Raw genomic sequence first — 7658 nt, 5'->3', positions numbered from 1 at the left:
GAAGCTAAAGAGTCTATGACCTGTGCTCTTATAGTAGACAACTGAATATTTATGTGTTTATAATGGATACATGTTCAAGGTTCAGCATTGCTATCGGTACCTATTATTACTGTTGTGTTATCATCATTATTATTTTGCACTGTGGTAGAGATCCCCCTAAAGATCAAAGTCCCTTTGTATTAGAGTCTGCATGGAGAAAATGAGAGGCCCTTTTCCCATGCTAATCACTTCTGCTCATCCTTCAGCCTCACAAGCATTTTACTTATGAAGTAGCCTCTGAACGTACAGTGTTGGACATCAGGGATGGAAAACACATATCAGCTGAACTAGCTCTGTCATGCTGTTCACCCAGTTCTTCGAAGAATATGTCTTCAGCTGCATCTTTGCAGATGCATGGCTACATCTGTTTTTGCATAATTTGACTTGTTTACATACTCTATTGATTGCTCTACTGATGACTAATGACGTGGACATTTTGTCTAATGTATTCTTGCACAAGATTGAGATCTCATCTCTGTAAAGTCTAAGTATTATGTAAGTTGATTGACATCGGTGATTTTTTGGAGAGAGTTCTCTGCAGTTCAGGACAAGGAATGTGATTGTTTGCTGCTGAAAGTTTAGAACTATGGATATGGACAGTTTTCATCCTCTATTGCAACGAGCTGGTGCTTCACTGTTCTTCTGGAGAACCTGCTATCCTGTGATGCTAGCCAGTTTTGGTGCATAAATACAACAAATGTAATTTTTCTTGCAGAGAAGCAATATGTGATTCTAATTTAACATGGACCCTCTAGATAATTCCTCTCTTATTGTTATTCGAAAGCTGATATATTTCCTTCACAGTAAGATGACATTCATTGTGCAAAGACCATTGCTTACTGGAAAGGACATTTAGATAAAACTGTGGCATACACTGTAACACTGTTAACTCAGGACAGAAACACATTTATGACTGAGGTGTCAAGAATAACATTGCGTTGTCTATTCATGAGTTTTATTGCCTCATATTCTTCTTGATCTTTAGTGTGATCTGTTATAAAGAATGAGAAAAAAATACAATGCATTTGTTATAAAACCCCATATATTTATAACACAGGCAAGATCTTGCATTGTGGCTGGATAACATACTCTGTGAGACCAGTGAAGCTGATGTGAATAACACATAAGAATTTTGCTTACCTTCAACAACACTGACAAAACTGTTGCAGTATCTTAACTGAACTTTCATTCTCAATATGCTCTTGACTCCACAGCCTACAGTGAGAGAACCATGTTCACAGCAGCCATGGTTAGAAAAGACAGCTGGTTTTCCAGCTGTGGTGTTGCAGTCATCATTTAGATGCCAAAAGAGAAAAAGTTGTTTTTTTTAAAACAACAATGGTAGCAAAAACTGTCCTTCTAACAAATGTATGGTTTTATTCCTCAATTCATTTTTAAGACATGTTTCTCTTCCTACTTAACAGTATACAGAAGGAAACAATAAAGCTTGCATCACAGATCTGAAGAGTAGTTTTTGGGCTGCGCCTTCATGCTGGTCTAGAGGAAAATAAGGAGCAGGAGGCTAAGCTGAGAACATGTGTGGAGACTGGCACCATGAAAATATTCCAAATTCCTGGTCTGATCCCCGCTGCTTTTTGTATGCCCGTTCTAGGCAATGTGACAATGTGTTTGCTTACTGGTTATATCACCACTGGAGACAGAATGTCCTCTGGGGCTCCTCCAATAGGAGGATGATTTGTTGGTTTAGCAATCATTAACTCATCCCTATTTTTTTTTAACACAAATTGAAGTCGGCAGTAGAGTAGGCTCATGCTGCTCAGTGGCAGCTCCTTGGCAGCTCCTTTATGCTCTCTGGTTGGGTCCCCTATGCCAACCAACACATGGACTTCAGCAATTGTTTGGAGTGCTTCAGCTGGCTTGTAATCAGACGTATCTTCCCAGAGCTGTACTGGCAGGTAACTGAAAGACCTCTCAGAAAGCAGCTAGGGCTTTCACTCAAACCACTAATGCATGTATTAGCTAAGTTATTTACAAATGGAAGTAAGCAGCTGGACACCATGTATGCATTTACCTAACCATCTAGTAAAACAAGAATTTGAGGTTACCGAGCAGTTAGAACCAGAGTATTTAGGAGCATGCAAATAGTTTCAGTTTAGGATGAGATCAGTAGTCTCCACTGATTTTCTGAGGCATTGATGGGAAGGTATCTGTAACATTCAAAAGGCTGCTGACAACATCAATCAAAACCTATTACGTGACACGTTATTTGCTTGGAGATCTGCTGTATTAAGATGCCATGTGGTTGGAATCAGATAATTTTAATTGTTATCATATGTAATCGTCAGCCACATAATCGTGTCTGACCAGTCTTTAACAGTGTTTGTTTTTCAGACTTCTTTCCTGAGGCCTGAACTCTTTGTGGATTACTTCAGTGGTCTTTTTAATACCAAAAGAAAAACTGAAGTTTTCAGAGACCGGACATCACAGTGATCCTACATCTAAACAATAGAGTGTCTGATGTTAAACCAACATTGTAATCTGACTTTCCCAAAAATTTCAGAGTTCATTATAAAATGCTATTTAGCTGTAAAAGCAGCAATGGAGCCTTTTGTTCTGACCATGAAAAAGCAAATAGACAGATTCTGCTTTTAGTCACATTATTTTGAATGGATTTACTCTCTGGTTTTGCTAATGTGACTGCCTCAGCAAGTTTCCGGGAGATATAATATGCTACCAAATGGAAGATGGGGGGAGAAGGCTAACATTTATTAATTATTGTTATTTGGTAGAAAAAGAAAGTATCTGAAGATCTATTGTGATTCTAATTATTCTAAAAATAATGCAGAGGCACACTTTAATGACACCACAGAAGCATATGTGGTGGAAGTATTTTCATGATTAGTCTATTCATATTTGCTAAACTGACACGAGTTCCATTTCTTTACTGTACTTTACCTCAGGTTTGTACCTCACAAATAAGGGCTGTTCTCTCCAGTAATTTGTAGTGTTGCAAGACAAGTTGTATTGTAGACTTTGTTACACTTTCTAGATGTTTGATAAACTTTTTATTTCATAATATCCCTTAAGGTAAGATTAAACAATGATAATCCACCTTCTTAATAAGCAGTTGCCTTAACGAGACATACCACAGGCAGATGAGGGAATGTTGGCTCTGTTAAATTTGCATACATTCATACTCATAGACTATGATCAATTTGTCTGCTTATATGCCTTTACACTATCTCCAATTATTCTTATGTTAAACAAAATCTCTGGTTTTGGCTAAAACATGTCTTCCTCTTGGCCTTAAGAGATCATAAAATGTATCTGGTATATCCCTGGAAATTTTTCTTCCAACAGATAAGCATCTTTATTGTTAAAAAGGCACCTTACTTACAGTCTATCTGTCTTAAGTTTCCAGCCCATGGTTCTCCTGCTAGATGGAAAAGTAATTTCTTGGTATTTCTCTCTCTGTGAATTACTTATGCATACAACTCACCTCTTCCCACCTTCTTTCTGATAAACTAAACAGGTGGAACTCCTTAGTTTTATTTATTTATTTATTTATTTATTTACTGCAAGGAATTTTCCTTTGAATATTCTGTGATTCTTTCCTGTACCATTTCCGATTTCTGTTTTACTGCCCAGTCTTCATCGTTGTGTACCATCCTGCCAAGCTCATGTCATTCACAGATTGTATTTAGGGATATGTTTACATGACCATTGGTGAAATTGCTAAAGAATATTAGGCCTTGTACAAAACCCAAGGGAACATTGGGAACATTCATGCAATCTGAAATCCCAGCTGATGCCTTGTTTTTGAGATCTGTCAGCCAGTTTTTAATCCATCTGATATGTGCTTTAATTCTATTGCACAATGCTAAAATCATAATAGTATGTCACTTTCTGTGGATATTAATTTAACCCTTCCTTTCTCCGTGATCCTTCTCTACTACTGTAGTAGCTGAGTGCCTTCCACATAGAATGAATACCATTAAAGAAGTCGCATTGAAGAGACATCACAGTAGAGCTGGCACTTTCCCCATATCAGGATTTAACAGCAAATATCTTATTTTACAATTGTGCACATTTTGTTACTGGTTGAATACATACTTGGCTAAGCTGATATCAGTAGAATATCTGATGGTGTAAATGCTTAACTGCATATATTAATTTTGAGTTACCGTCCAGTCTTCTCTTTGATTTGAACAAAATATTATAGTATACATCCAGAAAGTATAGAATGAAAAGCCATTAATGGCAAGCACAAACAAAGACAATATTATATTTGAAATTGTGGCTCCGAATTTCAAAGCACGGTGAGTTTAGTGTCTCATGCTAAAAGCTGATCCATTGTAAGTGCTAAAACCAGCATATGTACTATTGAAATCAGGAACCTATGTTGTTGGTATTCTTGAAGTTACAGAATTGAATGAGATGTGCGTAACCAATTTAGCTATAAAGGAATGACAGGGAGATTAGCTTTTACAAGCTTTGACTATTCAGTATGTTTAACGTACCTAGACCCCCAAAATACAGGTATTCATTAAAAAACCCTGTGGATAAACAAGTAAATCGGCCCCAAGAAAACCTGCTGATAACAGTATTCTGTAGTTGGCATTCAAATAAGTTGTTTTCAGTGCAACTACTGCAGAGTATTGTACCTAGAGTCTGAAAGACATTAAATAACAGACTAAGTTAGCAACACTGAAAAACTCAGTCCTATAGCTAATATATATTAATACTAACAGCATGTATAACATAAATATACCTAAATGCAGCGTAACTAATATGTAATTAGTATAACAGTGTTAGTTAAGTCCAAAAGGAGTTGAGAGGAGTTAAAGGTTCTCAAGGCAAATGTCCATGTATCTTCCTGACCTTGCTGAAGCTATTAGAGGTTTTCTGACCTCCAGATTCTGCAGAGAAAGTGAGGAATCATCATATCTCTGAGTGCAAAACTTATTAATTTGCATCAGTTTGCTGGGCAAGGAGAGGAGGATTCTTCTGGTTTGTGGTTTTTTACATGTGTATCTCTGGCAGCTCCCCTCTAGTTACTTACCTGAAGAAGACACTTAGATATGTGATTTCATAAAAAAATAACAAGGTAAATTAGGACAAAGTCTAGGCAAAATGGTGGTTTAGCCTAGAAGGAATTTCAGTTCACAGAATCACAGAATCACAGGTTGGAAGGGACCTCAGGGATCATCTAGTCCAACCTTTCTAGGAAGAGCAGAGATCTTCATTCTGTCCAATAACAAATCCTTTTTTGACTGCAGCCACCTCAAAAGTGGACGTCAGGCAGATCAAATGACTCCTGAGCTCTGGAGAGCTCTTCAGCTTTGAGAATAAGTAGGGATATTATTGCAATAACTTGGGATATTGACTACAAATCAGATGAGAGCTTTTGATCATTTTCTTCCAGATCACTGGTGTGAAAGGGGATTTGTGAAAAAGAAACATTTCCACCTCCCTCAAATAGTAATAAAAGAAATCCAGCAAAACAAACAAGCAGTTGGCTAAATTCAGCATTCACATACATGTGCTGTTTCCTGTTTGTAATCAAGGAGAAACTTCTATATACACCCCAGGGCAAAACCTGGCTCATCATATGTAACACTAACAATAATTTACAATGATTAATGATCAAGTCAGTAGCTGTGTAATATTTGTGAATTCTATTCTACCACTGCTTAACTTTATATTATTTTTAAATTTACAGCTGCCATGGAAAATGACCAGAAATCTACCAACTGAGAAAACCCATCCATCATCTTCAGGCAATCTTCCAATCTGTTAACTTTAGCTGCTACTAATAAGTGTCTCAGTCCAGGAAAAGCAATTATTATGATGTTTCACAGAATAGCTTCCAGATAGCATATGATGTAAATTGCACTTGGGCAACATTTCTTCTAAGAAAGCAGCCTTTTTTTCTTTGGTAAGTAACTTTACCAATGCAAGTGTGATAAAAACAGAGGTAGAGAGGCAGAGCTGTTGGAAATAAGGACTGACCATAGCTACTGTGCCCATTTACACCTTCCAAAGACTTTGATCACCATGCTTTGTGGAGCCCTTGTTATGGACTTTATCAGTGTGTAAACTCGTTGAGTAAAGATGAGAGTTATTATATGTGATGGAGGTGTAATCACTAACATGCGACATCACATAGGGCCAAATCAGGCGTCCTGTTTTGACTGCAGGTTCACTTCCAGAAAGCGATATTTCATCTACTATCTAACATACATAATCCACAATACAAACCAAGCCCAAACTCAGTGCGTTAGCATCTCTATTTTGTTTCTTGCTATTTTGAGGCCCCTAATAGAAGCACAGAATCATTGCAGGCTGCTGCCTGCAGTCAGTACCCTGATCAGTATGCTTGCACGTGGCAGTCACTTGCATTTTTTTCAGTGCTGTGTCTCTGCGGCATGTGGACATGCTGCAGTGGCAGAGGGAGCTGCCACTGGTGAGTGTCGCTGTGAAGGTGTTAACTGGCCTGGAGAGATGGAGGCCTCTCTGAGGTAATAATGAAGCATTGGTGGTGACTTAGGTTGATATCCTGCAGATGTAGACAGACCAGTGGAGGAACTCAACTGAGCTCCAAATATAGAGAGCTTCCTCTTAGACAAGGGGAAAACAAAGGAGGAGGGGGTCAAAGGAGCAGTGTATGGTTTATCAACCTTCCCTGTAGCCTGGATTCTATTACAAGGGACCTCTGGCGAGGGATTTAGGAGGAATACTTAATTCCTTTATGGCAACAAATATACATTGGCAAAGCTCTGCTTTAGGACCTTTGAGCCAACACATTTAGGATCGGTCAGACAATCATGTCACCAAGCCTCTCTAGTTCTGGGGGCTGGTTAGTACCACACCTCTTTATTTAACGTTCCCCGATACTAGGTCTTGGCTGTTCTTCACATGTCCTTGTAAGCAGATGTTATCTCATGAGTAACTTTGGAATCAGTTCAGTCTGCCCCTGCTAGACTCCTTGATCTTGATGGCTGTTGTTAGCAGATGACATTCAGCATGCTTCCAGACACCCATCTACCTCGTCAGACTGAATGACTTGTCTTTTCAATTCCACTTTTGTAGCATATTATAGATCATCTTAGCGTGTTTGGATTTCTGATTGCTTTCTGAACCTTGAAAAATTTGACACTAAGAGTAAAGCATGGTCTGGGTTCCTTCTGAAAATTTCAGATTAATGTGCTAGATCTTTCTGCATAATATGTAATCCAAACCTAGATACCTATTTACTTCACAAGCAAAATTTTGGTCTTGAATACCATTGTTAAGTTGTTTGTTGGGAGAAATGAAATTAATGGGACCATGGTACACTTACAATCTGTTTGGCAATTGGTTGTTTTTGTGATCAAATTAAGGAGATATATACTGGAAGGTGAGACACCATAATTTGCCTGGTTTAAGATAAGCTGTTCAGTATATCAAGACATTTGCTGTAAATCATCAAAGCTGTTTTGGCCAGCAGATGTGCATACAAACACACTAATATATATTCTTAAAATATGTGTAGGCATTCACCCTAATATAGGTGCATTCCTTATAAATATTACTTGGATACAATTTGTACATCATTCTTCCTTATAAATATGTAAAATATCTTCTTATATATACATCCACATACATACACACGTTCC

The sequence above is a fragment of the Phalacrocorax aristotelis genome, chromosome 2 (assembly GCF_949628215.1).
Source record: "Phalacrocorax aristotelis chromosome 2, bGulAri2.1, whole genome shotgun sequence".
NCBI classification, from domain to species: Eukaryota; Metazoa; Chordata; class Aves; order Suliformes; family Phalacrocoracidae; genus Phalacrocorax; species Phalacrocorax aristotelis.
Note: the sequence above shows the minus strand (reverse complement) of the source record.